Source organism: Rhincodon typus, chromosome 15, assembly GCF_021869965.1.
Source record: "Rhincodon typus isolate 14 chromosome 15, sRhiTyp1.1, whole genome shotgun sequence".
In the NCBI taxonomy this organism is placed as follows: Eukaryota; Metazoa; Chordata; class Chondrichthyes; order Orectolobiformes; family Rhincodontidae; genus Rhincodon; species Rhincodon typus.
The window spans coordinates 30,311,736-30,327,794 of record NC_063346.1 but is presented as its reverse complement, the minus strand read 5'-3'; positions in this window follow the sequence as shown (position 1 = coordinate 30,327,794).

Here is a 16,059-nt window from a genome sequence, read left to right as displayed (position 1 = left end):
GCTAACAAGTTTTTGTCCAGCTTGTTCGGCATGGTTGAATAGGATAGAAAGCTGAATATTAATGAGGAGAGTTGGGCTGTCAACAAAATGTTTAACAAGCAATAGTCCCCCTTAATTGGCAACTTGCCTTGCCAAGTGAGAAACTCATCATGTCTCTTGCCAAAAACATAAAAGATGGAGTGAGTTGCTCCCAACGTCAAGAATTCTCATCTGATTGTGCCACAAGTCTCGCCACAGCCCACTTTGCTCAGACCACTGTAAGATTCCACCAAAACATATTTGTCTAAGAATTGGACGCAGAGTTACTATTGGTATCAAAGCAGATGGAGAAACGCCATTGCAACACAGATGATTGCAAAAATCTTCCTTTGGTGAAAGGGGCAATTAAAAATATAAATTATGAGAAAATACATTACAAATATTAAATAGTCCGTGTCTATGGAAATCTGAATTTTGCTTTAACTTGATAGTAATGATTTGTATTTAAACAAAACTGTGTCCCAGTGCTCACTCCTCTAACATACTTCCCAAAAACTCAACAGTTGTCTGAATATCGGTCTTAATGCACATGAAGACACAAAATAAACATAAAATGCAGGAAATAAAAGTGTTTCATAACTTAAACAAATCCTAAAGACCTGAAACTGTGTTTGCTTGCTGTCTTTTTTATCAACTTAGTATATGTCTTTTATTAGGCATCTGACAGTAATTAACCTTTCCAGTACCAGCCTGACCAGTCCAGATTCTGTTGGGTCCATAATTAATCAAATTCTTCCTGTATTTCATATGAAAACATATCCAAATTGACCTGTGAACATAGATAACTCAACCAAGTCAATTTTCAGCATCAAGACTTAAAACAACCCCTCAAATTTGCTGTCAGAAAATGAATATCCGCATTAAGCTTTGTTTCTGTTAGCCAAATATGCAGTAGTAATGGCCTTTGGGTCAGTGAAATAGCAGGCTTCAAAAGGGGATTGGAGAGATAGCTCAAGAAGAAAAGAAAAAGCACGGATATGGGGGCCTGACAGCTGAGTGTGACCATCAGAGTCTTATTTGAAAGTTTTGGTACAGACACAATGGGCCAAATGGTATCTTTCTGCGTCATGTGAATCTATTGTTATAGACTGGGGACAGATGATAGGGATAAACCCCTCTTTCCCCCACCCCTCAACTGTCTAAAATCAAGCTTAAAGAACTCCATTTAACCCCTGACAAGCCTATTGCTTGACTCTGTGACCACACGCATGCTAAACAACATAAATAGCTGACCAAAGTCCAGATATGTTTTAAAAGAATTATTTTTAACCACAAGTGACATAACTATCAAGGATAAATAACAATTGTTATCAAATGGTTTAAAACAGAAAGGTGCTTATTTATTATTCAACATTTCCAAAAGTGTTGACAATCACATTCTTTCATGATTCATGGACACACTCACTCAAGAAAAGATTCTGATACAAAAGTTAGCATGCAATTAGAACTTGAAAGTTTGAAAATTCTCTGTCACACATGTTTTCCCAAAGTTTTCTTTATTCATTATTCATTCATGGGATGATCTTGTAGTAGCATACTTCTCCAGCTCTCTAATACATTGGTAGAAGGGAAGGTTGAAAGGAGAATGGAATTCATAAACGCGCTCAGCAGTCATTATTGAAGTAATATTTGTATATAATTTTTGTATTCATTCACGGGATGAGGGCGCCGCTGGCTAGGCAGCATTTATTGCCCATCTCTAATTGCCCAGAAGGCAGTTAAGAGTCAACCACATTGCTGTGGCTCTGGAGTCACATGTAGGCTAGGCCAGACCAGGTAAAGACAGCAGTTTCTTTCCTAAAAGGATTTTAGTGAACCAGATGGGTTTTTCCAACAATCGATTCACAGTCATCATTAGATTCTTAATTCCAAATATTTATTGAATTCAAATTCCACCACCTGCCATGGTGGGATTTGAATCTGAGTCCCCAGAACATTACCTGACTCTCTGGATTAACAGTCCAGCAATAATACCACTAGGCCATCGCCTCCCTCATGGGTGTTGAAATTGTTAAATGTTGCAGGCCCATGTTTTTTTTTGATCTACTGAAGGTTAAAATCTAGAGGTTTAGGATGAATTTGCTGTAACAGACTTCTCTTATTCCACACCAGCTGACTTTCAGTCGAAGCCCAATACTGAAACCTGAGCTCAGTTTCTCAAGTAGGGGATTTCTCTGCTGACCGATGGTTCTTAGGCAGGGCTCCTGTCCCACTGTCCAAATGAGCTGAGCTCAGTGAAAAAAGCTGAATTTTCTATTGATAGCCTGACAAGTTTCAGGTTAGTTGAAACCAAGCAAAAAAACTCTTAAGAAGACCAGGGGGCCAGTGTATAAGAGAATCAAGTCAGAATTCTGCTGGCTCAATGTTCAATTTCCTACAATGAGGACTGGTGTAAATCAAGCAGAAGAATAGGGGTGATTATGGCTGCTGTACTAGTTAACGTGAGTTCTCTTTGTAACTCTTGACTGCCATACAGTTACAATATAAAAACCAAAAGAGCAAAAACAGATGACAATTCCGCTAAACAACAAAATGGGCTCTGCAATGTGAAAAATACACCATTGAATAATTAACTATTCAAATTGAGCAGAAGGAGTTCAGTAATACAGGGAAACATTCAGCAAATAGAATTTAGTTTTTGTTTCTTCAATGCTCTTGATCAACCCTCTGTAAACTTTCACCCAACATTCTGATGGGATTGTGCCTAAGTCTATATGAGAATACATGAATCCTATGGGATTTTAGAAAATAAGAGTTTTGCAGCTTAGGCCACATGCAGTTATTACGTCTGGTTCAAAAATATAATAACACTAGGATAAAAAAACAAACAGCATTGGGAAAATGTTGTCATAACACTAAATTATTATATAAATATAAAAGGAACTATATCTATGAAATATTTGCTCCAAGAACATCCCTGGATGATGACTTTACTGTGTTGTTTTTATTCCTGAGAGATCCATAACAAAATCAGATATGTCACATCAACACATGAATCAAACTGTAAATGTATGTTCATTTTAGAAGCAAAGCTGTATTCTTGGGAAAATATGCTGTGGAATCATAGAACTACAGTTTTCACTCATAAGTTATAATTGGTTGTGTAAATTGTTTTCCAGCAAGTAAATAACAAAATTATGTGTAATTTGATGAGGTTAGTTTTTTACATTTTTGACTTGAAACACTTACTGAGAAGTACAATATTTCTACTCAATGAAATACAAAAACAAAACTACATATTTCATGCAGCGCTGTAGCTTTTATTAAAGGCACTTGGTCAACCCACTTGAATACTATTAAAAGCAATTAGCAACAAGTCACTATCACATCATTATTTTAGTCTCAAATTTTTTTTAACATATACCATTTTATTGCAAATTTTATGTCAATATTTTGATGGAATATGTTTTTAAATGATCATCCCCAATAATAACATTGCATTGTAAAATAACTAAATTAACTATACTCTTTTATACAATCTTGTTATGAGCAATCATGAGGTAATGGCCATGTTAGAAACAGATTGTTACCAAGGGCCTTATTTTCAAGATATCATAATTTTCAACGACTGCAAGAAAATGGAATATATTGTAAATATACTTCAATGAATTTTCAAAAACAGCTGTATTATTCACAGAATGTGACCAGGTCCTGCACATTTATGGATTAACTTCAAAGTAGATACATCAAAAGACTAGAAAAATGTCTGACAAATCATCTGTGTAGAAGACTTAGGATAAATTTTCAGGGAAAAGTAACAGTTAAGGAGCACTTCAACACACTATATATTTGTATTGGATGTCAGATGTAGTGACACAGTATGTACTCTGTGCATCATTTGGTGATATGTATCCAGGGTGCACTAGCTAGCTGGATAGAGAACTGGCTGGGCAACAGAAGACAGAGAGTTGTAGTGGAAGGGAGTTTCTCAAAATGGATAACTGTGACCAGTGGTGTTCCACAGGGATCCGTGTTGGGACCACTGCTGATTGTGATATACATAAATGATCTGGAGGAAGGTATAGATGGTCTGATTAGCAAGTTTGCAGATGACACTAAGATTGGTGGAGTAGCAGATAGTGAAGGGGAGTGTCAGAGAATGCAGCAGAATATAGATAGATTGGACAGTTGGGCAGAGAAATGGCAGATGGAGTTCAATCCAGGCAAATGCGAGGTGATGCATTTTGGAAGATCCAATTCAAGAGCGAACTATCCGGTAAATGGAAAAGCCCTGGGGAAAATTGATGCACAGAGAGATTTGGGTGTTCAGGTCCATTGTACCCTGAAGATGGCAACGCAGGTCGATAGAGTGGTCAAGAAGGCATATGGCATTCTTTCATTCATCGGACGGGGCATTGAGTACAAGAGTTGGCAGGTCATGTTACAGTTGTCTAGGACTTTGGTTCAACCACATTTGCAATACTGCATTCAGTTCTGGTCGCCACATTACCAAAAGGATGTGGATGCTTTGGAGAGGGTGCAGAGGAGGTTCACCAGGATGTTGCCTGATATGGAGGGCGCTAGCTATGAAGAGAGGTTGAGTAGATTAGGATTATTTACATTAGAAAGATGGAGGTTGAGGAGGGACCTGATTGAGGTCTACAAAATCATGAGAGGTATAGACAGGGTGGATAGCAAGAAGCTTTTTCCCAGAGCGGGGGACTCAATTACTAGGGGTCACGATTTCAAGGTGAGAGGGGAAAAGTTTAAGGGAGATATGCATGGAAAGTTCTTTACGCATAAGGTGGTGGGTGCCTGGAACGCGTTGCCAGCGGAGGTGGTAGAGGCAGGCATGATAGCGTCATTTAAGATGTATCTAGACAGATATATGAATGGGCAGGGAGCAGAGGGATATAGATCCTTGGAAAATTATCGACAGGTTTAGATAGAGAATCTGGATCGGCGCAGGCTTGGAGGGCCGAAGGGCCTGTCCCTGTGCTGTAATTTTCTTTGTTCTTTGTTCAATGTTAGAAATGTGCAGAAACTACCGCGAGAGTGCAGGAAGCACATGATGATCCACAAAAATAGAAGTAGGCAAATTGGACTAACAAGGATTTCTCAATGAGGATTAGACCAATGCAGTAAAACGTTACAGAAACTCAAAAAAAAACACAAATAATCCATAGCATTTGTGTTGCAAACATGACTGAATGGCTTTTACAAACCTTGTTATACAATTGGAAACAAAAAACCAATCTACATTATAATTGTCAGAAATGCTTCGTGGTTGGAGAGATTGATAAGGATTTTTTCTTGTGGTTTGAATGTTTAATTCCTGCAGGATATTCAATATATTTTCAATATCACAAAGGCAGAGAGACAAAATATATTAAAAACCTCACATGTGCACAGAATTCCTGTCCATCATGAATTCCAATTTCACATTAATATTGGAACTACCAATGTAAAACTAGTCATGCTTACTTACACTCTCTTGCCAATGGAGGTGTTGCAATGTCACCAGTAATAGAAAGATGTATTCACTATTGCAATGAAAACAGATAGTACTGGAGAAATTCAACCCAGCAGGTCTGACAACATCTCCGAAGTGAGAAACGGAGTCTATTTTTCAAGCCCAATATGACTCAGTTCCAAAGAGGTGTCATATTAGACTCAAAACATCAACTCTGTTTCTGTCTCCACAGATGCTGTCAGACCTGCTGTGTCTCTCCAGTCTTGTCTATTTAATTTCAAATCTCCAGTATCTATAGTATTTGGCTTTTACTCATTATAGGACACTGGTGTTCACAATGGAAGGATAAAAGTAATTTAAAAATATGACTTTGAAATGTGGGCAAGCCCAAAAGTTATCCTTGCTAATTAACCCCAGAAGATGATGCTTGGTATCGATTTTCCATTTACAGCACTACAGATCAACTTGTCAAAATACAACATTAAGATCAAATAGAGACTGCATTCTGTCATCTCCTACTCATTACTTTGCTTCGGTTTCACCCTGCTCACGTGGCCAGAGATGATCAATTGACATATTCTGACTGTAAAGTTGAGAAAGCAAGTTAGATATTGCATGATCAGCATAGATTAGTAAAGGCTATGTATTACATAAATAATAGCATATAAAACATGCTATTCCTGTGTATTACTCTGTAGTCTGATTTTAATGCCTGAGACCTCCATGGACCAAAGTGAGCTTTTAAATAATCCAAATACTAACAAGCCCTGATTGCTTGCCTTCATTTGTGGGCAGCACGGTGGCTCAGTGGTTAACACTGCTGCCTCACAGCGCCAGAGTCCCAGGTTCAATTTGCACCCTCGGCCACTGTCTGTGTGGAGTTTGCACATTCTCCCTGTGTCTAGGTGGGTTTGCTCCAGTTTCCTCACCCAGTCCAGAGATGTGCAGGCTAGGTGGGTTGGCCATGCTAAATTGCCCATAGTGTTCAGCATGTGTAGATTAGGTAGGTTATAGGGGGATGGGTGTGGGTGGAATGCTCTGAGGGTTGGTGTGGACCTGTTGGGCCAAAGGGCCTGTTTCCACACTGTTGGGATTCTAACATTCAAGATGGCTGCTGTGATCAACTAAGTCAGTGTCAAGAAATTCACTTCTCCTTTTCATTCACATGTCTATGATAAGCTCACATGTTAGGCCATGAAAGGTTGTCTGCTGAGTATTCAGCTTGGAAATACAATGGAGCTAGAGTCAAGAATATACAAATGAACCATATTTCAAGAGTTTGCTTGGCAACAAAAAATGAAAAATGGATTCAATACAACAGAAAACAGAAGGATTGCTCTCTCTTTCATGCTCTACCTGTTTCTCTGAACATCCAAAGACAATATACATTGAAAAGGCAACTTTGGGAAAAAAAATCATTCACCAAGAACTTTAGAATTTGATAAATTTCACAACAACTGAGGAGACAAGACAACAGCTAAACAGGTTTCACACTTACAATTCAAGGACTGGAATCTCTTCTTCCTTGTTTTACTAGATACATTAAGCTTTTTAAACTTATTACTTTTGTTTGTGCCCATGAGTAATGTTACATTTTTATTATTTTTTCGGGATAATAGATAACAAAATTTCTCTTTTCTACTCAAGAGAACTTTGGAATTGTCACCTTCATTTTCATTTTAAGTTTTAATTGAAATAAAAAAAGAAGTAAAAAGTATTTTTTGACACCAATTGAAGAATGTGTAAAAATAATGCGAGTTAGTTTACCCTCCTCACCTTTGTGTACAAATTTGTCAGATCTTGGCAATCCTGCAGCCAAATAACCCAAAAATTGGAGTGGAGGAAAATGAATTGTTTCTTCAAAGGTTATTATATAAAATTACCAAAACATTTTCTGGAGTCTCTAAGACTAAATGCTAAGATGTCCAAATTTAATATTAATTCTTCCATAAAGCAAGATGAAAAACTAAAATCCTTATTTTTGGAAAAATTAAAAGGGATATCTAACCACTTAGAATTGTTGTTCCACAGAAAAGCCACAAAAACAGAATTTACAAAGTGGTGGATACTGAAGATGATAAAACAAATCAGTTATAACTAGCATTGCAGATATGAGAATTTGAATTCCAACACAAAAAGAGGAAAGAGAATTTTAAGAATGGATAGAAGGAAAAGAGAGGAGAGAGAGTATTTGGTTACATTCAAGTCCTTTTCCTCTCAGACTGCTATCCAAATCTGCCCCAGCCTTTTTGAGGTTTCCACCTGAATCATTGCAGACTCAGCTTTCTGGACAAATGCTTATCAGTGAAGGAAGGAGATCAATAACCTCTCCACTTCATCACCATCTTCTCTGTGCTACCTAACATTCACTCCATCTCTGCTACTGCATCCACCTTTCACCAAGACTTATGCTCTTCCCTTCATACTAATACATGCAACATCTTCCCTCACTCACTCTCACCCACCCCAAACACTTTGCCTCCTATCCCTACATGCTCTCTGCACTGCCTACTACTCACTTGCTCAGAACACCTCACTATCTTTCCCCTACCAGCATTAATAGCTGCGCATCAAACTTTCGTCTAGCTCAACCCCATCTTTTCACTTAAACAGCCCACAATAAGGCAGAAAGAGCCAAGACAGGGTGGTGACAGCCCGTCATTTGGCTCCTCACACCCTATGAGGAGAGGATCTGACCCTGACTGCCCTGAGTGGCCAACCGTCCATGCCCAAGTCTTGAGACTAGTTTTGAAGATGTTATTGATTTACTGTGCTGGGACCCCTGACTGATGGTTGCCACCCTTACCTCAACTGAGGATTGCTAACAACCATGACAAGCTTCCTGGCTTTGTGTGTGCACTGAAGTTGCACTAAACTTCAGTAATGGTCGGGAAGGAGAGATCACATCCAGAGTGAGACACAACCAGAGTGAGCATATAGTTTGGGAAATTTGGAGATGGTGTGGGAATTCTGTGCAGAAGGGAAGGGGTACATTTTGCATGCTTCTTTTTGTCTCTTTAAGGTTGTTTTTAACAGGATAAATTGATTTGGGTTCTGGGTCCCAGCACAAGAGTGACATCACTGGTAAACCATACTAATTTGACTATCTACTATAGGTTACTTTCATATTGAACATAAGTAGAGGAAATACTTACAGGCTACAAACTAAAGACCACCATGATTTTTTAAAATCAAATTTAAACCTAAATGATTAAAATAGAGATGCCAGGCTAGGCAATGTGTTGTACCTGCAATGATGTTAGAGCTGGTCGGTCCCGTTGTGGTTCATAGTGGCCACGTCTGTAGCAAGTGTTGGGTGCTTGAGGAAATCTGGCTCAGAGTGGATGAGCTGGAGTCTGAACTTTGAACACTGCAACTCACTGGGGAGGGGGAGAATTACTTGGACGCTGTGTTTCAGGAGGCAGTCACACACCTAAGATTAATTACCTCCAATTTGGTCAGCGAGAAGGGCAGGGGAATGTGACTACGAGTGAGGCAGGTAGAGGGATCCAGGAGGCAGTGTTTTAGGAGTCTCAGCCTTTGAGCTTGTCTAATAGGTTTGAGGTTCTTGCTCCACGTGTGGATGAGAGTCGAGGCTGTAAGGGAGGATGAGCAAACTAACCATGGCAATGTGGTACAGGGAGCCATTCAAGTGGGCGGAGAAAGGAAAAATGTAATTGTAATCAGGGATAGTATAGTCAGGGGAATGGTCACTGTTTTTTGTGGCCAGGATCGAGAGTTCTGAAGACTGTGTTGCCTGCCTGGTGCCCAGGTTCAGGATCTCTCACCTGGGCTGCAGAGGAACATGGAGTGGGAAGGGAAACATCCAGTTGCTGTGGTAGGTACCACATAGGTACCAACGTCATTATAGAAAGAGGAAGGAGGTTCCAGTGAGGGAATATGAGCAGCTTGGGGCTGAATTGAAAAACAGACCAAGAGTAAATAACCTCCAGAATCCTCCCCGAACCATGAGAAAATTCGACCAGGGTCATCAAAATTAAAGAGATAAATGCATGGCTCAAATATTAGTGTGGGACAATCAGGATTGAATTCATAGGACATTGGCACTGGTACTGGGGAAGGAGGGAGCTGTTCCAGTGCGACAGGCTCCACCTGAATCATTCTGGGACCAGAGTCCAGGCGTACTGCATGATGAGGGCTGCGGAAAGGGCTTTAAACTAAATATTGGGAGGGGTAGTATCAGTTGAATGGAAAACTAAAGAAAAAGTTAAAGGGGAGTAGAGGTATTGAAATTTCTGAACAAGTAATAGGAGATTATGGAAAGGCTTAGGAATCTAACTTCAGACACAGCAGATAAGGGGGCAAATATGAGAAGGATGGCAGTCAACACAGGACTGAGGGTGTTGTATTTAAATGCACACAGTATAGAAAACAAGGTAAATGGGATGGTAGCACAAATTGAAATTGGCAGGTACAACAGCTAACTGACCCCTTGCAATACAGCAAGGAACAAAAGTAGTGCTATGTACCTGGTGGCTCTGGCTGTGGGCAATGTGCAAAAAGGTAAGGCCATGCAGAGATGCTGTAAGGACCCAGGTAAGCTGAAGCTGATTGAACTCTAAGAGAGCAAGTGAGCAGTCCTGAGCAGCAGTCTGGGCCAATCCATGGGCTGGGTGCCTGTCCTCATGTTCAAAGTGTCCTTGCAGCTGTATTTCAATGCTAGTTGCTGGTACGCCCTGAAGTGCAGCTTTGAAGTATAGGAGCATCCAGTAAGTGGATTGGAGAAATGCCATGAGTATCCTGAGATCCTGGCAAGCCATTTCCCGGTGTCCATGGGTGGGATTTGAGTGTGATAAGGGCCCTAGAGTGCACCCTGAGATGTTGTTGTCGGGTATCCAAGATGACCATTCTGATGAGCAAACAGCCCATCACAAAGTACCTGTTCTGATTCTCATGTCAAGAGTTGCTGGCCTCTGGTTTACTCTCAGTGAGTGAAAGGACATGAAACCGTTTGTTAGTAAGGTGAGATTTGCAGTTATTGAGACGAACAACAAGCAATAATTCTTGTTAATAGACATCTCATGCTCCTAGCAAGAATCCCATCTCTATGCCCAAAACTCTGATTAAAAATGCTTAGATTTGCTCTCAAAATTGAGAAAGATCTTGTCCGACTTCTCTCACATTTCAGCCAGATTTCCTGTCATAGCCCATGTCATTCAGGACCCTGTAAGGTTCTGTCCAGTAAAACCAGACAACTACGTCAATGTCAAGAAATTCACATTTGTTTTAAATTAATGTGTGCATGGTAAGTTCATACATTGGAAGATGAAATGTTGCCTGCAGAATCTTCAGGTTGGGAAGACAATCGGACTAGGCTCAGAAATATACAACTGAACCATATTTCAATAGTTTACTTTCGATAACAATTTTCTCTCTCTCTCTCTTTCCCTGCTTCTTTCAACCTCCAAAGTCAGTGATCAGTGAAAAGTAACAATCATTGATTGATAACTCCAGAATTCTACAAATTTCACTGCTGCTGAGGAAACAGGATGACAGCAAAACTGTCATGGACTCAGGTTTCACTCTGCTAACTCAAGGACACTAAAAACTTTATCTGCATTTTCTTTTACCTTCCTATTGTACTAGACGCCTCACCCTTCTTTTTAAACTTATCGTCTTTTTTCATTCATGAAAACCTGGGAATTAGCTCTTTTATTTTACTGTTGTTAGCTAAGTTTTAATTCAACTGTGGTAGATCCATGCTGAAAAATAAATAAAAATATTTGTTGTGACTTACCAAAAGGAGTTTAAAAAGAGAAAGCTGATTCTCCCTTCTCATCTGGTATAGCACAATTCTGTGCTCTAAGTTTTGCACTTGCATTACATTCAGTACTTCTACCCTCCCAGCAATGGTGGGATCAAAATTAACAAGAGATCATTCTCATTACAACGTTTCTGACTATTCTCTGTCAGTATTCATAAAGACATATATATTAAATACTCTCACCCTCTATTCTATATGGTGTGCACACATTTATTTAGACAATCCATTGGGGAAAGGTGCAAGGTAAAGACTTCAATGTAAAGTCTAGCACCTCGACATTGTTGCACAAGGATCCAAACAGTCAACTTATTTTGTTTCATAAGAAATTCTAAAACTGGCGTAGGTTCAGTGCATACATCAGAGCTGCAAGGCAATATCTGCTAGTGTTTTATGTTTGGCTGCACAGAATACAAAAACAAAGAGATGAGGGTGAATCTGTACAAAATGTTGATTAGCCCACAATGGTTTTGGTCACCCAATGACAGAAAGGTGCTGCAGCCACACTAAGCATACAATATAGGCGCACTCAGATATTGCAAAGGATGAAAGCTTTTAAATCCTATATCTGCATTCACTAAACAGGCAAGGTTAATAGAGAGAATCTAATTGAGATGTTCAAATTTTCAAATGGTAAACTGTAACAAAAACTAGATCAACAAGCTGACAAATTAGTAAAAAAAATGGAATTCTAGAATTACTTTCAAAACTGTACAGAGACAGATTAAATGAATATTTTTCATGTATAGTTGTATTTTTATATGAGTACATTTTCAATTCTGGAGTGATTTTACTGGTAAAGATTAAAATTGACCTGATATGAATGTCAGAGTAAAGGACATTAGAATTATTTTGTCTTTTGATAGAATGTATGTGATAGATATAGTAGAGGTAACATGTACACATAGAAGTGGTGATCCAATTACAGTCAAGTTTTCATCAAAGATGGGCAGTAATATGTGACATTTAAAATTCAACTTCAATGCAATTAAGATAACTCATTAGAAGGCATTTGAAACAATCTGAGAGGAAAGCAGTGTATTCAGATCATAGCCAATAACCATAAACAGTTTGGATGCTTCCCAAACAACTGACAAGATTCAAGACTAACAAAACCATGGGAACGATCATTGCAGATGGTGTCTTAGGGTACGAACAAGTTCTCAGCAGGTCAGGCAGCGTCTGTGGAGAGAAAGCAGTGCTAACATTTCAGGTCCAGTGACCCTTCAGGAGGGTCACTGAACTGAACCATTATGAAGAAGGGTCACTGGACCCGAAATGTTAACTCTGCTTTCTCTCCACAGATGCTGCCAGACTTGATGAGTTTTTCTAGCAATTTCTGATTTCCAGCATCCACAGTTCTTCAGTTTTTCTTTTGTTTAGTGTCTCAGATTATAATGGCCATTATCCAGATCAGCTAGAACAGAAAGTAAATTCTCGACCAGTTCCAGTTTATTTCACATTTAACTATAATATTTCCATTCAGACAGTTACAATCAACATGTTTAAAGTTTACCTCATTTCACAATTTCTGCATGATGTCCTGTACCTTATGTATTCTTAGTTTATGAACATTACATGTATAAGTCGACATTTGAATTTGGAGGTATTTTAAGAGACAAAGTGTGGAATTCTCTGACTAGGTATTATAAGGAGAGCAGGGATTACCTCTACTTGGAGATGGGTCAGTTTTCCTCATGCGGTTATATTCTCATTACATATGCATGCATGGGTAAAATGCCAATTTTTATTGGCATACATAAGGACATTTTGCACTTCTTATTCCCACTGGGATACTCTGGGCTCCAGGGATGGTAAATGGCTTTGAAGGGAACTTGACGGTGGTGAAGTTCCCATGTATCTGCTGCCCTCGTCCTTCTAGATGGAAGTGGTCATGGGTTTGAAGGGTGTTGTCCAAGGATCTTTGGTGAATTTCTCCAGTGTATCTTGTAGATAGTACACACTGCTGTCACTGAGCATCAGTAATGAAGGGAGTGGTTGCTTGTGAATGTGATGCCACTTAAGCAGGCTGCTTTGACCTGGATGGCGTCAAGCTTCTTGAGTGTTGTTAGATCTGCACCCATCCAGGTAAGTGGGAAGTATGTCATCACACTCCTGACTTATGCCTTGTAGATGGTGGACAGGCTATGGGGAGTCAGGAGGTGAGTTACTTGTTGCAGTATTCCTAGCCTCTGACCTGCGATTGTAGCCTCTGTACTGATATAGCTAGTCCAGTTGAGGTTCTGTCAATTGTAACCCCAAGAACATTGATATTGGGGGATTCAGGGATGGAAACATCATTGAATGTCAAGAGGCAGTCTCTTATTGGTGATGGTCATTCCTGGCATTCATGTGGCACAAATGTTATTTGCACGTGTTAGCCTTAGCCTGGATATTGTCCAGATCATGCTGCGTTTGAACATGGACTGCTTCAGTATCTGAGTAGTCATGAATGTGCAATCATGAATGAACATCCTCATTTCTGACTGTGTGATGGAGGGAAGGCCATCGATGGCACAACTGAAAATGTTAGCCCTGGGACCCTATCCTGAGAAACTCCTGCAAAGATTTCCTGCAGCAGAGATGACTGACCTCCAACAACCTTGACCATCTTCCTATGTGCCAAGTATGACTCCAACCAACAGAGAGTTTGGCCCCGATACACATGGATTCCAGTTTTGCTAGGGGTCCTTGATGCCACACTCAGTCAAATATGGCCTTGATGTCAAGGGTTGTCACTCTCACCATGCCTCTGGAATTCATTTCTTTTATCCATGCTTGAACGAAGGCTGTAATGAGGTCAGGAGCTGAATGACCCTGATGGAACCCAAACTGGGCTTCACTTGTTACTGCTGAATAGGTGCTTTTTGATAGCACTGTTGATGACACCTTCCATCACTTTACTGATGATCAAGAATAGATTGATGGGGCAGTAATTGGCTGGGTTGTATTTGTCCTGCTTTTTATGTGCAGGACATACCTGGGCAATTTTCCACGTTGTCGGTAGATGCCAGTGTTGTAACAGTACTTGGTCTACTGCAACTCTTTTAGCTTGGCTGGAGGAGCAGCAAGATCTGGAGCACATGTCTTCAGTACTTTGCCCAAATGTTGTCAGGGCCCAAAGCCTTTGCAGTATCTAGTGCCTCCAACCATTTCTTCATATTACAGGAGAGAATCAAATTGGCTGAAGACTGGTATTTATGCTGCTGGGAACCACTGGAGTAAGATGAGCTGGATTATCCATTCAGCACTTCTGGCTGAAGATTGCTGCAAATGCTTCAGCCTTATCTTTTGTACTTATATGTTGGGCTCTTCCATCATTGAGGATGAGGATATTTGTGGAACCTCCTCCTCCAATGAGTTGTTTAATTGACCACCACCATTTATGACTGGATGTGGCAGAACTGCAGAGCTTAGGTCTGATTGGTTGGTTGTGGAATCTCTTATCTTTGTCTATCACTTGCCACTTAATGCTGTTTGACATACGAATATTCCTGCTTGTAGCTTCACCAGATTTTGACACCTCATTTTTTAGGTATGCCTGGTGTTGCTCCTGGCATGTGCCCTCCTGCAGTCTCCGTTGATCCCTGGCTTGCTGCTGTTGATGGCCCATAGCACCTCATGGATGCTCAGTTTTGAAATGCTAGATCTATTCAAAGTTTTTCCCATTTAGCATGGTGATTGTGCCACACAGGATGATGGGAGGTATACTGAAAGGTGAAGGCAGGACTTTGTTCCACAAGGACTGTGCAGTGGTCACTGTTACCTATACTGTCATGGACAGATGCATCTGGAGTTAACACATTGGTAATGATGAGGTTGAGTATGTTTTTCCCTCTAGTTGGTTCCCTCACCATCTGCCACAGGCCCAGTCTATCAGTTATGTCCTTTGGGACCTGACCAGCTCAATCTGTAGTGCTGCTGCAGGGCCACTTTTGGTGGTGGACATTGAAATACCCAACCCAGAGTACATTTTGAGTTCCCACCACCCTCAGTGCTTCTGAGAAACGTTGTTCAACGTGGAGGAGCACTGATACATCAGCAATGGGAGGAAGTTATGTGGTAATCAGCAAGAAGTTTCCTTGCCCATGTTTATCCTTAGGCTATAAGACTGCATGGGGTCCAGAGTCAAAGTCATGAACTCCCAGGGCAACTCGTTCCCAATTAGCTACCACTGAACCACCACCTCTTCTGGGTCTGTCCTGCAGTGGGATAGGACAGGACATATCCAGGGATGGTGATGGTGGTGTCTAGGACATTACCTGTAAGGTATGATTCCGTGAGTATGACTATGTCAATCTGTTGCTTGACTAGCCTTTGAGACAGCTCTCCCAATTTTGGCACTAGCCTTCTGATGTTAGTAAGGGGGACTTTGCTGGGTTCACTAGACTGTTAATGCTATTGTCTTTTCCGGTGCCCAGGTAGATGCCAGGTTGTTCATCCGATTTTGTTTCTTCGTTGAATGGATACAACTGAGTGTCTTGCTAGACCATTTCAGAGGGCAAATGAAGGTCAACCACATGCAGGTCAGGCCAGTTGAGGATGGCAGATTCCCTTCCCTGATGGATATCAGTGAGCCAGATCGGTTTGTCCAACAATTGACAATGGTTTCATCCTTATCAGTAGATTCTTAATTTCCGATTCAGCGTGATTCGAACCTGGATTCCTGGAACATTAGCTGAGTTTATTAGTCTAGGGATAATACCACTAGGCCATTGTAGTGTGGGTGGAGTTGCTGAGGCAGTCAGTGTGCAGTCACCTCAGAGGCATGACTAAATGTAGTGCCCTGAGAAGACAGCTGTCATGATATGCCAAAATAAGTGGA